The following is a 15,651-nucleotide window of genomic DNA, read 5'->3' on the forward strand; positions in this document are numbered from 1 at the left end:
TGTATGCCAGAAATGCTCCAGTCTGATTTTTCCAGCCTGTTTTCACATTCTGCATTAGCTCGTCGGTGCTGTGGGGAGGACGCAGTGAAGCACCCCCGGGAAGCGCCGCTGAGCTCGTGGGGATGGTGCCCAAAGGATCTCGAGGTTCACCCCACTGCCCCCCACCAGCAGGAGCCAGCGTCTCCCCCAGCGCCTGCTTTCATTGCGGGAATGATCGGGGCTGCAGCCTCAGAGGTGGGTGAAACCCCTTCCGCCTCGCCCCTCTGCTGCAAGAGGTGCTCCTCAGAAATTATTCTTTTTATTTCGCTCGAAGAAGCTTCCTGTAAACCAGAAGATATATGACTGTTTTGAAGAGTTTTAATACTTTTACCAGTAACACCTCGGTGTGGTTGTGAAGAAGCGAGCCGTTGCGGGTGAAGAAGTGCACAGCAATTTAGAAGATTTAATAGAAGTCGATTTTACACTTACACACATTAACATTCACATGGACTTGATAAGAAAAAAAATGCCCCATCCAGTTTTCTCCCAGCTACATGATGCTGTTTGCCAAAGCCTTTAGTTATAATTAGTCAGATTAAACTCTATCCATAGATAGCTCCAACTCTATCCAGAAAAGCTACCTCACTTTCTATTTTTACAAACCATGCTGACAATAAGTACTCTCAAATCCGACAGAATATATTGTCTTTGCCCATTGCCTCTTATAACCTGACAGTGAAAAATGTACACTTCAGCATCCAGGGAGTCATTTGTTACCTCTCCACTTCCTTCTAATTAATGAAAACATAAGGGAAGAAACAATAACTGGGTCTACCGTTCAGGCAGAAAATGATTATTGCGCAGATCAAATAAAACAATATTTTTGGCATTTGATTGCCTCAGCAATGACATAATCAACAGGGATTTTTACTGACTGTGCAATAAAACTACATACAACTATAAATGCAAAATACTTAAAGGTTCTGCGTCTCCCCCCCACCCTGCCATGTGGTTAGAGCTGTCGTAAAGGCTATCTTGAAGATCATAAAAAAGAGGTGTGCTTTATAGACARACGATGTTGTTACAGAAAAGGGAGAGATCGGACCCCAAAGCCAGTCCAAGGCGGCTTCACTCGCGGCGATGGCTTGTTTGGCACAGAGCACCCTGCAGAGCCCGGGCCAGGTGGCGCGTGTCTGTGCCAGGACGTGGGAAAGGGCCAGCGGGGACGGACGCTGTCGGCACCGGGCGCTCGGCTGGGAACGCCCCGCGCGGCTGTGCCGGGGGGAGGCCGCCGAGCGGCTGCGGGCCGAGCGAGCCCGGCCGGGCCGCAGGCCTCCCGGCGGGCTCCCGTGCCCCTTGGCACGGCCGTAACGAGCCTTCGCGCTCGGGGCAGCTGCCCGCGGTCCTACCCGCTGCGACCTTTGAGAAGGCAGGGTGGAGAAATAGCTGCAAATAATTTACGATGAATTTAACATTCCACCTGTTCTCTGTTGTAGCTGCAGTCATTGACCTTGAAGGGCAATTTCTCTGCTGTCCCCTTTGACTGAGGAATAGATTTAAGTTAAGCAGCTAGCAAGCAGTCCCCTGATTTTTGCTGTTTTTAACTTCAAATAGTGTGCAACTTTAGAACAGTGCTACTATAACAGCATTTTATTAGATGTTGTTTAAACAAAACACCAGGAAAATAACATTTCCTATTTGTTGAGAGTAAAATATCTACTTGAAAAGTTCTTACCCAAGGTCCATGTGTGACATGTCTCCGGGGTATCTGAACTCCTGTTTCAGAAACCTGAGATGTTCCCATTTATCATCGGTTCCTTTGGGCTTTCCATAAAAATGTCCTGAATATAATGATTGTCCTGGCCTCCATAAAAACAGAGGGCAGAAATTTCTCAGTTCATCAAAATTATTGAAATAGTGCTATTGCATTTGAGGGAGCTGTTGGGATGAGAACTGATGCCTTCATTAACCACCAGAAGCAAAAGGAAAGCCAGTGCAATTCAGGGGAAAAAAGCAGCACAGCAGTGATATTTTGACATTTGGGTTCACACTCAATGGCTCTTTATTCTGTGGTTTTGAATGAGACTGTGCACAGAGCGAGGTRCCGGGCTCGTCCTGGTGCTAAGAACGAGCCTCGAGTAACCTGTGACTGTGGTTCATCCTCCCTGCAGTAAAGTAAATGCAATTGTTTGGTTTGCACCAGCAATAAACAACATATCACAAGGGGAAAGTGTCACCGTTCCTTAGCCACTGCGGCTCGCGAGGGGGGGTGCCTGGCCACCTAGGAGTGACTCATCCGAAAGAGGATGAATGTCTTTCATCCTGTTAGGAAAAGCATGGGGTACTCGTTAATAATTGTGATGCACAGCCAGAAATAATTAGAGACTTCAAGACTGGCAATCATAAATTACTTTTCTTTTAATAACACAAYGAAGGCAGAGTCGCAGAGGTAATAGAAAAGTGCAGCTCAAGCAGAGAAGTTCAAATGAAAAAATCAAGGCCAAATCCATTTCTTTAATTCCTTTCTTGCGCAAAGGACAATATAATATTCAGGGTTTCCAATGGAGTAACTTTAACTGTAGGTCCTAATTTTGTCCATGGCTAACTCTAAGGGAGAAGAAGAAATAAAATCTTAATGGAGAACTCGTTGGCTGTTTAAAGCTATGAAATACAGCACTGGGAAGATTTCTTCCCCCTCTGCAGAAGGATGCACTGCCTAGGTGACGGTGGTGGTAGATGGGAGTGGGTCTGATTGCAGGCTGATTGCAGCTCGAAGGTCTAGGAGAAATCCTGGAAAGCGGCCAAGGCTGCTAATGGGAACTCCAAGAAGCATAATTCTCTCAGGGAATTTTCTTGAGATGCATCAAAGTGATAGCTCTACCATTGCTGGGGATATGTTACTGGCCTCTTGCCCAGCTTGCTCTCAGGGCTAGCACAGAAGAAATTAATAGGCTTAACATAGGTGATGAAGACAGCATGGGACAAACAATCCTGCAGGAAGACCCTAAGTGACTGACGTAGAGTGGCCGTCTTGAGAAGCTCAGGCTGGAGGAGATGAATCCTACCGAGAGCAGCAGCCTGGACACTGGCTTCATTTTAGTTCAATATGCACGGAGCAGCAGCGTTTGCAGCTATGGAAGCAAGATCATTGAATTCTACTTAGCTGATGTTATTCATTGCAGTGATTTTCTTTAATTGATGTGGAAATGAACATCCTTTTGTTTGTAGAGGATGACATACTTATTAATATACGATGTAAAACTTGAAAGGCAACCAAAAGAAGTGAAATAGCTTCTAAATCTCTGTGATTCTTTTGGAAWAGAGGAAAAGCTTTGCTTCCATGCTCAGAATATCCTTCAGAGACACAYCGCACTAGAGCAGCATCTGAAATGCCTGAGCTTAGGGCCCAGTTGTCTTGAGTGCCATCAAGCAAAAAAAATTATACAACCTTTAATGTGACTATCATTAAATACAATTTAATATACTTTCCAGAARGAATGTAAACATTTCTGAGCCAAAAAAAATGGGCTCAGTTTGAACTGCACAAGCATATAGCGTAGGCTGGAGGTTCCAGTGTGACTTTTACGTAGTAGTCTGCAATGTGTTCTATTTTAATTTGTCCCATCCATTTTGATGTCTTATTAACACAGCAGAGTTTTACATCAGAAGCATCCCCTTGAATGATACAAAGCTTAATGYTTTCCTCCCACACTGAAATAAACGTAATATGTGGTAAACAGATTACATCTGGTGATCCTTAGTGTAACTGATTGATCATCAATTTTAAAAAAAGGAAAACATCATTGGGTAGAAAATAGATCAGATATCGAGCCAGACAATTATCTCTTCTCCTGAATGAGCTGTTGCTTGCCAAACCAGAAAGAAACATCTATTTGGCAGAACAGTAAATGTAACTAATACCTTTAGGATACGTTGAACAAAATTATTTGCTAATAGTGCTCCAAGGACAGGAAAAATGCTTAGAATCAAGGTACATGTCCCATTAGTGGTGTGAAAATTGCTTTGTAGTGGTACAAGGCCCCACATGGAGGTGAGAGCTGTCACTGCCAATAGTGACATCTGTTATCTTCACGGCTGCCGGGGATCACGAGTGCCTCTTCTGCCCTTCGTGGCTGTGGTAGCCAGCAAAAGAAGACTGTGAACCTCTGGGTTTTGGGCACTGTCTGTCCACTTTCTCAGTGCTTTGGGTTCTTCATAATCTGGAACAAGCAAAACCAGCAGTTAGGGACTTCACTGGTAGCAGTATCTGTTCTTACCTTGCTTTGGAAGAGCAATGGCATCCTACCCTTTTTGYGGCCTCCACCAGGGCAACTTCCCTCAGGGACAAAGTGCTACCAGAATTTCTTCCTAGCTGCACCGCAACGAGGAATGGGCTTGCCAGGAATGCAGGAAGAGCTGAGGTGTGAGCTGAGCTTGCAAGTAGCAGCACAGCACCACGCAGCACCTGCAGCTCCACTGTCCCTTCTCTGCCGGCCCACCTCTCACGGTGCTTGGACAGGTACAGGCTGCGGGAGAACTGTGAGTCACCTGGCTGCACCTCTCTGACCTCCCAAAGRGGCCAAGAAAACTGAGACTCGTGACTGCCCCCAGGGCTGACATGGACTTGAGCTGAGGGCTGCGCTGTAGAAGTTACTCTCAGGCATGTGAGAGTAAGACAGGCCACACTGGGTTAAACACCATCCTARCTAGGTGTAGGTTATGGAGGCAGCTGGTTGACTGGGAGATCTTGGATGCAGAGCTAGGCCTTGCTTCCAGTGGGAAAGGGCTGCTCCCTTGGTGTGGTCCTGCCTGCCCGTCCTCCCGAGGATCAAGAGCTCCTTGCCAGCCCGCTGTGAGGCCTCCCCAGCCTCCCTCCCGCTCCTGCTGGAGACCTCAACCTCCTGCTAAAGGTGACGTGCAGTAGAAGTCCTTCAGCAAAACAATATTATCAACTGTCACAATCCAGTTTTCTCTTTTAAAAGATATATGTCACTTCACATCAAACAATTTGTTGGATAATGGAATATATCAAAGGAACACTGTCAAGGTATTTTAGGCAGCAGATCTGACCCACCTTAAAATAATTATTATTACATGCGGATAATTATTTGAAATCCAGATGTCTTTTTTTAAGAGGAAAATTACACTTTGCCCTTGTAAATTTGATGTCTGCAGTTAAACAAAAACAAATGCAAAAAATTCAGATCAAAAGAGAAAAAATGTGTTTTATTTTGCTAGGGTCTATAGAAACAYAAGTCATTTCTTTAGAGCTGCTGAGTGTGACTAGCTGAAGCACCCTGTTGCTCGAGCTGTGCTGTCTTGCTGCCGAGGCTGATATACGCGCAGAGATTTTCTGGCATGAAGCTCCCCTGAATTAACATATTGTTTCTCTGAATAGTACTGTTTGTCCTGCAGAGTGGAAAATCCTGCTGCCTGAAAAAATGATCTCAAGGGACCACCTCTAAAGGGAAGAAAGAAATTTATTCTCCAGGGCTCTCACGGTCTTGGTCTCTGCTGAGAGTGACAACCGGCATGACTCCACATACCAGCAGAGGTCCTGGCTCAAGAGCTGCGCTGAGACAACACCAGGTAATTTGATGTTGACATTAAAATTTGTCAGCATCCAAAACAGCAGGGGAAAACCAACAACATTTGCTAAAAGGCAGAAGATAAAATCACTACATGAAATTATTTCTTCAGAATGACCTTCCAAAAATACCTGCAGTGATCAGCGTGGATGGCTGGAGAGCTACAAACTGCCTGAGAACGGCAGAGGCTTCACTGAAGCCGATTCCTCCCTTGAGATAATTCGCACCTTACAAAACACAGTCCCCAAATAAATTATGCTCAAAATGAACAAAGACTCCAGTCGCAAACAAGAGCTGCTCATTCTCTCTCATTAACCCAAAGGTTAACCCAAAAGGTCCTAACGAGCAGATTGGGGCTGTAGCTTGGGCACTGTGCTCAGCCCCAGGCAGCATCTCTTGGTGCATGGAGCCAGCACGTCTCTCTCAGCCACCATCCCCTAACAAAACCGGCAACACTGTTTGTCGGTCCACTTTTCCTGCATCTGATAACATTTACTTCAGTTTTCCAGGAAAGTCTTTGCAGTGGAAGCCTCATTTGCATTTCCTGCTGCCTCTCAACAAGGGCAACATTAYGGCGGGCTCTGCAGCAAGACCTCACTCTCTAGCCCTTGCCTAAGTCCTGTTTAATTTCACAGTCTCTTTGCTGAAGCCAGGAACACCACTACGCTGCTGGATACAAATCATCAGATGGGCCTGTGTATACTCTTAATTTCCAATACATTAGCAACACACTCCAAAGCTCCATTCCAAGACATAGCCAATAAAAATGAATTAACTGAACAGTCATTAGGATATAATGTGGTAGCGTTAAGGTGAGTCACAATATAATTACCATTATTTCTAATGGAGTTACCATACCACTACTGCAGAACAACACATCTCACCTCTGCTTCAAATAGACACACACCTCATTGCACATGCACTTTGGTGCACACCCAGTTCAAGCACAAAAATCATAGAGATATCCAGTGCATGCTTGGAAAGTTGCAGCCCCAAGTCAGATGAGTGTAAAAAMCATTGGTGCTGTTAATGGTTGGACTTGTTAGAAAATCTGGGCTGGCATCAGTGGCATCAAAGGGAGCCTTTCTGTTGATTATRGTCTGTTTTGGATCAAGACTTTCATGCTTCTTAATGTAGATGCATGAAGAAAAGAAGCTTAAGCACACATGCTCTGTGAGTACATAAGTAGGTTTTGAACCTGAAAGCCTAATGCAACCATGTTCACTGGAGGAGCAGCAGACAGAGCTTGTTGACTTCTATGAGGCTGCAGCAAAATGTGTGGCCCAGMAGAAGACCAAGACTCTATCCATGGCCCATTCAGGGAAAGGCTACAGTGTCTGTTCCCCAGGTTGACTTCCAAGGACACCTTTGGTTTTGCAYGGCTGTGTGCTCCACAGCTTTCAGATTGCTGCTTCCTGGGCTGCTGGCTCGCAAGGCCATCAATGGGCTTTTCACAGGATTCAGCCCACTGTCAGGCTTGAGGGTTGTCRGCTGGGGGCTGAGAAATTCTCCATAAGGAGTCTACAAGGGCAGGGAATATGGGATGTGACATAAATGCATTCTGCTAATGCTGTAAATTAGTCATCCCCAATATATATTTAATATAATAAATTTAGAAGACAGCTACTGTAGGTTAAGTGTCAAGTGACAGTGCTTATAATGAGGATTAATATACATACAGGTCCTACAGATTTGTTAAACTTCAATAAATATTTATTATAATCCACTGGTTTTTAACTTACACTTGAATAAATTGACTAATGTTAAATAAATAGAGAAGCATGACCAAAAGGACTGGGCAAAAGTCTGTCAGTGCCCCCATAAGATCGTGGCCCACAAGGGGTATGCTGTAATAAAAACCAGCTTGCTTTGGTTTGGCTCCAGTGCCCATTGGTTTAACAAGATTTGCATTAGCTCTTTCACTTGCTAATGTGCTCCAGAAGGGAATTTCTTTATGGTTTCAGATGAGATGATCCTTTTCAGTCAGAACATGACCAAGGGTTGCTTGTGTCCTTCTTTACTGCAGCCTTTGCTCCAATTATGCCAACAGTCTCAAGGGGAAATTAATTTTTTCTCGACTGCATTGCATCCTGATGCAGTCTAAGCATAAATAACTAACCTCACCTTTGCAGCTTGAAGAAAAAATATTTTGCTATATATTGGCTCAGTATTTTGTAGGAAAAAGGAACTACGGCTGTAGCTGCAGTCTGCAATGGAGCAAGCAAAAAATTGCTCTCACCAAGCTGTTGTGTCCCTGTATTTTGGGATTTCCCTGAGTGCGGCTTCTTCTGCTTATATAAAGTAGAAATCTCACCGCATAGGAACAGCCGCAATGAGATGATAATTTTTCACCAGGAAACCTCCTCAGTGTCTGCAGAACGAACAAGTCCCTGCTGCCTGCAGACAAGGGGCTGTGTTAAAACCTCCTCAGACATTTTATACCAGTGCGGAAGCCCTTGCACAAGGTAGAGATGAGGAGCAGCTCTTTCAACTGACCATCGTGATGGGAATGGAGCTTGTTCGTTCCTGAAGTCATTTATGCTCACGGCTTTGTTGATTTTGTTTTGTTTTGTTTTGTTTTTCTGGCTTATCAAAGGATTCCTGGATCTTTCGGAAGAACTTTTACCCATATCAGATGATAAATTACCTTCTTCTGTAAGTGCAACGCAGTGCATACTCTGCTGGCTGGCCTTGCTGCTCATTACCATCTTTCATGGATCAGCTTGTTGGCTTCCTCTCCCATCATTATGTCTTTGCCTACGATAACCTCCTTGACATTGTCTTACTGATGTTTTCTTAGCCTTCCTGGATCCTTTTGTACCGCTGTCACACACAGGCTTGCAATGAAAATTTCTTCAATCCCATGTGACAGACAATAATGTTTTTCTTAATTGCTAATCATGCCTATTAGTGAGTTCCTTGCAGGAGAACAGTTAATTCCAGACTGCTCAGAAGTTCTGCAGAACRGCTCGCACTATGTGCCGTGATTCTCCCAGGACCAATTCCCGCCCACCAAGTCCAGGTGAGCTGGGGACCTTTGCAACCCTGGAACGCGGACCCAGTAGAAAGGGTGAATTTGTACAGGCTGGCTGGTCTGAGCACTCGGCAGGGCATCGGGTTTCCAACCGTGGCCGTGGCTGTTTCCGCTGCTCCCGTTGCAGGACTGGAGCCTTTCCATGGCCCTTACTGAGTGCTCTGCTTGCTCTGAGCCCCCTCGACACGGTGGCACTGCATTTCTTTGGCTCAGAAACWGTCCAGAGGGCACGTGGATCAGTTACACGTAGTGGGGTGACAGCACCTCCGTCTGCCCTCAAACCTAGACAGTCCCAATGAGGGAACCGGGGTAAAGACAGAAGTAAAGGCTGGGAGAGCGCCCGAAGCATCCCCACCACCGCCTGATGGGGAGGTAGCTGCGGGGAGGAGCGGAGGGAGGGGGTGAGACGAAGCCGTGAGCATTTTATTTGTAAACAGGAGTCCTCGGGAAYTGAACGTGATTGTCTAAAAACTCCCTCACTTCCTCTGAACAGCTGCTGTCTCCATGCTAAATAAATCATTCTTCTTGTTACCTTAGCCTGYCCACCCAGAAACGACGTCTTCAAGAAGAACCCAAACCCCGGGGGGCTCTTCCAGCCCTTCCTCTCCCCACCAGCCTGCACACCTCTTCATGCGGGTCCCGCTCTGACTTCTCTCCCTTTCTCCCCCAGGGACACTTCGGTGCCGCTTGCGAAGCCGCTGGTGTCCTTTTCGCTGCTGAGCACCGACGGCGTTCGTCTAGAGGGGAGCGGGAGGCGGGCTCGCTCGAGGAGGACGCGGGAAACCGGTTGCAGGTTCCTGTACGAATCCAGCGCGCCTCCCTCAGCACGCCGCCCTCCGAGACGAGGCGCGGATTCAGCTCCCACGACAAGCTTGTTAACTTGCCCATGGCTTCAGAATATCTGACTCGCTCAAAAAAAAAAAAAAAAAAGCCACATTAAAAATACTCTTTTGCTCATTTCTTTATCCTGAGAGCGTAATTTATGTACTCGTTTAATTTTGTCCTACCACAAACGAAACCACAGTACATAACGTGATCTCTGCTGCTGGGATGCTTTTTGTTGGAAGGACATCGGATTAGACATAAATGTCCCTGACCCAGAAGAAGATCCCAGGTTTCGAGAAGATCACACAGATTGGCAAATACTTCTTTGGTTCGATTCATGAGTGGTCCTTTGTTCTTTCCTTTATACTATGAGAGTATAATAATCTTTTAAAACCACAATAAGAGCTCGGCACCTAAGAGATTGCTGCTTTATAAATACTTAAACAGAGAGACCGCTATGAAAATCTTCTGTTCTGCTGCATTTTTGCCCATCGCTAATACTGCCTCAGGAACGCAGGGAAAAGCCTCTAATAATTGAGAAACATTTGTGTTCAGATGCGAGGTGGTCAGCGTCTTCACAGCAATGTCTTCCCAAGCAAAGAGAATTATATTACAGGGGCAAACTGCAGAAACAACAGGCCGTTTCTGCGTGCATGTGTGTACAGATGCTGAAAATCTCCCCGGCGGCTGGGGAAACAGTCGTATTTCACCATTACGACAGCAGCGGCAGGCTGTATTTCACAACTTTTTTGAAAGTGCARGGAAAAGCCAGAGCAGCCCTTAGGTCTCACCGAACGAAGCGGATGAACTCAAGTCGACGGCTCGGTAATCGGCGGAGTTGTCTCTAACGTCCCCGTTTCGTCCRCCAACAGCAAGCGGCTGGCGAGTCCGTGAGGTCTGTAAGGCACCGGGGGGCCGGGGCCAAGCAACCCCTTCCCGTGCCTCAGTTTCCATGCTGAAAACGTGTTTGGATTTGGGGAGGAAAGGGGCAGAGCCCACGGGTACCGCCCTGGCTTGCTGTTAGTTTTGCATATTGTTCTCTGGGCACGTTTCTATTCCAAACAAAACCAAAAGCTCACAAAAAGCAAGGCTTTTGCATAAACCAAAAGCTTTGCAAAGAGCCCAGGCTTTTGCATYGTAGCCACATAAATTATGTGTCACTCAGTCATGTTATACGCGTGTGTATCAGAGAACGCTGGTGCTGTCCTCCGGGAGAAGTTAAGAGAAATGCATTTTTAAGCACCATTACATTGCAAAATGGTGATGGAATTGCTGTTTTCCTCTGGTAGGAGAGTCCCAGGCAGCTGCTTTCTTCAGGCTTTGGTGGAAATTCTGCAGGGATGAAATTTTTCTCGAATAACGCAAAGTTTTGCAGCCGCGAGCCCAGCGAACGGAGAGGCGGGATGCCGCAGCCCGCGGTAGCTGTGCAGGGGTGCTGCTGCCTGGCACCGACGGGTGCTGCTGCCCGGCGGGTTGCACGGGGACGGGGGCCTTGCCCGGGGCCGGAGGAAGCCGTGCTTCCCGGGCGCCCTTGCGCGGGCGCCGGCTGGCGTGGTCTCCTCGCTGCCGCGGCCGCGGCGGTGGGCTCGCGTGGGCCGAGGGGCGGTATGCGACGAGCTCGGGTTTGGGCACGCCGTGGAGAGCAGGCAGGGTTTTGTTTTGCGTAATTTGTTCGTCCAAGCCAGCCTTTGGTCATCCTTGCGGGGGCTTTGGGTACAGCTCCAAAGCTCAGATTTTTTTTTCCCTTTCATTAATAAAGGATAGAGCCAAGAAAAGATTTGCTTTTGAAAATAAAGAGCAACACATGATTTTTCACTAGACGTTTGGGCCATTTATTTTTTGGTAGAATGTTTCAATTAGTCAAGAACCCAATTTGTATGAAGAACTTATCAGTTTAGAGATACCTTCCATTAGCAAAAGCTACTCATAGCCAGTGATGGAATCTCTGCTTACAATCAGAAAAAGAGGCAAAAAGAGAGAAGGGCCATCACCAGCAGCCTGGTTAGTTAGGCCCTGACGGTGGCCAGCACAGAGCTACATTCAAGCTCCTGCACCCCTATATATTTGTTTATTCATATAAGCCTGGATGGGGAAACTGAGGCAGACCAACCACTGAGCAATCCAGGGCCTAATCGCCGTGAGCGGGGTGGGGAGATGGTGCTGGCTCCTCCAGGGGCCCGGAGATATCTGGCTTTTCTGGCAGCTCCCCCATGCCGGGGTGGCTTGGGGGTGTGCGTGGGAGGGAGACGGGGCTGTGAATGGGTAAGTGGTTTTGGCTTCGTCCCAGGAAAGGGCTGGGCGTTTGGAGCGTCTCTTGCTGGACATGAAAATCCGCTTCCAATCACAGCATGCTGTCCAGTCTCTTGGCTGCAGCTAAGATTCTGATCCAAAGAAAACCAGAAATCAATACAAAAAAAAAAAAAAAAAAAAGCTCCAATTGGGTCAATAATCTGCATTTTTAGACTTTTATTATTAGCAGTATTTATATTACAGTAGCTTGGTATTTTAGAAGGCTGTAAATGCATTTTTATATAATCAGCATTTTAAAAAGTCTATAAACATCCACTGTTTGCCTAATGTACTATAAAAGCTTCCAAAGGAGCTGTTATTATCCAACTTGTCACCTCACACATGCTTCGAGGAGGATTTTTTTTTTTCCTTGTCTGCTGTTAATAAAATGAAGCAAACCATTAACAGCTTTGGAGCTGCAAGGAGAAGTAAAGGGGCTTGTAATCTTGGACTCCAAAGGAGACGTCTGCAGCTTCGCTGCTCGGCTCTTTGAGATTCCCCACACGCAACAACAATTTCAAACAGACAAAATCAGTTTAGGTTACATAAATTCAAAAGCCCAAGCCTGCTTCTTTTAAAGTAACATCTTGCATTTTGTTTGGAGTGTTGCAATCTCTCACCCAGCATTTGGAATTGGTTCACTTCTACGTCCTGCTGTGTATCTTCCTAAGGTTTCTTTTGTTAAAGGAGCTTTAATGCAGAATTACACATGCATGTGTATGTGCATGTAAGTATATATATGYGTGTGTGCAAAGTKCAACATGCTGTGGTGGTTGCACACTCAGGACCCATCTCTTCTGACACTCTCAGCATGCCACACTCCTGTCGCTATCAGCACATGGAACGAGATACGGACCAGGTCCTGATAAAAAGATGCTATGCATTTTGGTGAGGAATGCAGATATTTTAGTCCCTGCAGGTTCAGAGTGAYTGTGGTGTAAACCAGGTAGTCAAGGGGGAAGGCTCTGCACAAAAAGCAGAGTCGGAATGAGGTTTGGATTTTAAACAATCTCTTGATTCACATCTTAGAGATTTGTTTTTGGTTCATCTCCATTTATAGGTTGCTCCTGTTCCTAACATATCTCGGTGTCGGGGTAGATTCTCAACCCTTGGGAACCTGTCAGGGATGTGCGAACAACTTCTTTGATCCAAAGGATGGCATGATTGCACCTCGGATCCTGAGCAGAGCTGAACAGCTCCCCTCTTCGTGGGTGGCAGGTCCCCAACGGGTGCTGCAGGGACCGGCGCAGCCACCGGGGAGGTCGCCGAAAGCCGCCTCTCCTTGGAGCGGTTCAGCTATTTCACGCTTTTGGATCGGGCTGAAAATAGCRTGAGAACCTGTCACTTCTGACACTCGGGTTCTGGAAAAAGCCGAGATGCTCCAAAATGGATAACAGGCGACAAACTCCCGGCAGCGTCTGCAAGCCTCTGTGCAGGTCTGGGTTGGTATTTTGGGCAAAGACGTTTGTGGACGGGTTAAGGGTGACTTTGGGGTGAGTAGGACTCCTGGGGTTCTCAGTGTTGTCTATTGTAAGACTACAGGTTAGGGAAACATTTAAAAGCCAGACTGATCCCTGGGGGGAAGCAGGCTTGGACGGTCGCAGTGATAATGGAAGAAGAAGGCAGAAAGAAACAAGAAACGGAGTTTGCATCTGCTGCTGAAGAGGACAGTTGTGTCTAGGGTGAATCTCTGAGCAGCCTTGGGAAGAGAAGTATCTCCAGGTGCATCTCKTACTCTTGGAGCACGTGTGCAAGCGCGCACGTGTGTGTGCTTGCACATGCCTGCGAAAGGGAGCCTATGCAGCTGCTGCTGCAGTTAATTGCAAGCTGTTCTCCAGRGAAATGAGGTGCTTGTACAAAAGGGACTTCCTCCTCCTCTGAGACTGCAGGAGGAAAGAGGGAGAGAAAGACACTAAATTCTCTTACCTCTCTGCCAGTCCTGGCAGGTTTTGTCCTTGCAGTAGGGTAGAGCTGCCTAACGGCTGCTCCATGTATGGCGACAGCAGAAGCTGCTTGGACATTTCAGGAACACCAGAATTCAAATCCCCATGTTCTATCTTGGGATATCCAGCAGATGATGGAGCAGGGTGGGCTGCACTTGGGACTGCGTCATGTGAAGGGAATCRCCAAGGCCCAGGTACCCCATCTGGGTTTGGGAGAGCCATAGGCAGAGACAGAGAAAGAGGCAAGGAGGCCCAGGGTCGGGAGCAGCTTCGTCAGCCGGCTCCGCTGGTCTTGACAAAGCAGTCATCCATGTTTCTGTGAATACTGTAGAGCAGGTGCTTCTCTCTGATCTTGGAAGAAAGGTGGCTTTCTTATAACTGACCACGGAAATTGGCTTTGGTTGGGGAAATCCTAATTTAATAATTATTTGGTCAATGAAACCTGTTGGGTTTGGTGGGATGAAATTCCTCCAAACACTGTCTTTGGATCTGGTGGGCTCTGAAGTCAGAGACGGCAAGCAGTTTTGGAACCACAGAGGAAGCATTTCTCCTTGTGGTGGCAGGGCATTGCTCCTCCAGGCATTTCCTGGCCTGAGGTCAACTGCTATCTGTCTCTCATCACTGCCTTTGGTTGGCGGTATCTTTTAGGCTCAGTAATATTGGATTGACACAGCTGTTACAGAGCTGGAGTCTGGCAAATACCTGTCCACCCATCCTAATCCTCACCAAATCTTGGCCATGGCAGCAGTCTAGTTGGGATCATCAGGACGTGAGGACATCTCATGGTCTTTCTGAGCAGGCCTCGACACGATGGTGCTGCTTGGTGACATCTGATGCAGGGCTGGGGAGGGCCAGTGGTTTCATGAGATGCTCCAGAGTGGGGTCTGCTGCACACAAGCATGAAAGATTCATTCAGAGTGGGCAGTGCTGCATTTATGGTCATTCATCCTTTCTCCTAGGATGCTGCTCTCCCGTAAACCTTAATTTTTAAGCTAGGCTAGGTCTAACAAGACTTTCCGGAGTCATTCATCTGTTTCCCTTCATTTTGCCAGTCAAGTACGGTGCTTATGCCTGGTGAAATCACCTTTCTTGGAGTAATGCAGGGGGTCACCTCTGGGGATGGAAAAMCAGCATAACCTAAAGGTCCAAGAGATGCCCCTTGGTGGTGACCTGTGTTATCCTACTGCGGTCGGAAGGGTTTTCATGGCCTGTGGTTGGGCTCCCTCATACTCCTCCTTGAGGCAAGAAGATGAGACCCCCATCCCTAGTGCTGTTAGAGACCCCAGGGAAGGAGAGACTTGACCGGACAGGCGGGTGCCCATGCGTTCACAGTGCGGGAGTTCGTCCCAGCGAGGTGTCATCGACTCCAAACGCTTCTCTCTTTAAGGTGAAAATCAGAGTGCTTTCAAGTTCTTTCCCATCTTCTCTTCTGGATACCTTTGCACCGGGGAGAAACAACAACAACCACCAAACTACAAATGAAGGGAAGAAAAGGAGAGGAAAACAATTTAATACAGGAGGGAGACAAAGGTCTTCCAGCRCGGACAAGGTCTCTGCTCTGTGTCTCTCGACAGCGGCGCTTACCAAACATAGCCAGGGCCCAGCGAAGCCTTGGGCCGGTGGAGAGTAGTAAGATGAGATACCTCTTTATTTGGCCTAGCTAAAAATAGCAGAGGGTAAAAAAAGGCAGAGTCAGGACCCTGCAGGACTAGTAGTCAATGGGCTGCGAGGAGTGATTGAACTCCAAATACTGCTCAGCAGGCTCCAGCTGACAGGCTATTTTTTGCCGTGGTTGACTAAATATGGTCAGGGAGGGAAGAGCACGAGAAGGGGCCATTCGCCTGGGAGTGCGTGTTTCAGATGCTTTGCTGGGTATATAAGCACTGGAAAGGTGGACTCGCTTTCTGACCAGCGCTTCCCCCCGCCGGACCCCCCCCCCGGCACCGCGTGCGTCTGCGCGTGCATCCACGTGCGCGTGCCCCCGCGGGCGCAC

The sequence above is a fragment of the Rhea americana genome, unplaced genomic scaffold (assembly GCF_003343005.1).
Source record: "Rhea americana isolate MKP2758 unplaced genomic scaffold, rheAme1 scaffold_4, whole genome shotgun sequence".
NCBI lineage: Eukaryota > Metazoa > Chordata > Aves > Rheiformes > Rheidae > Rhea > Rhea americana.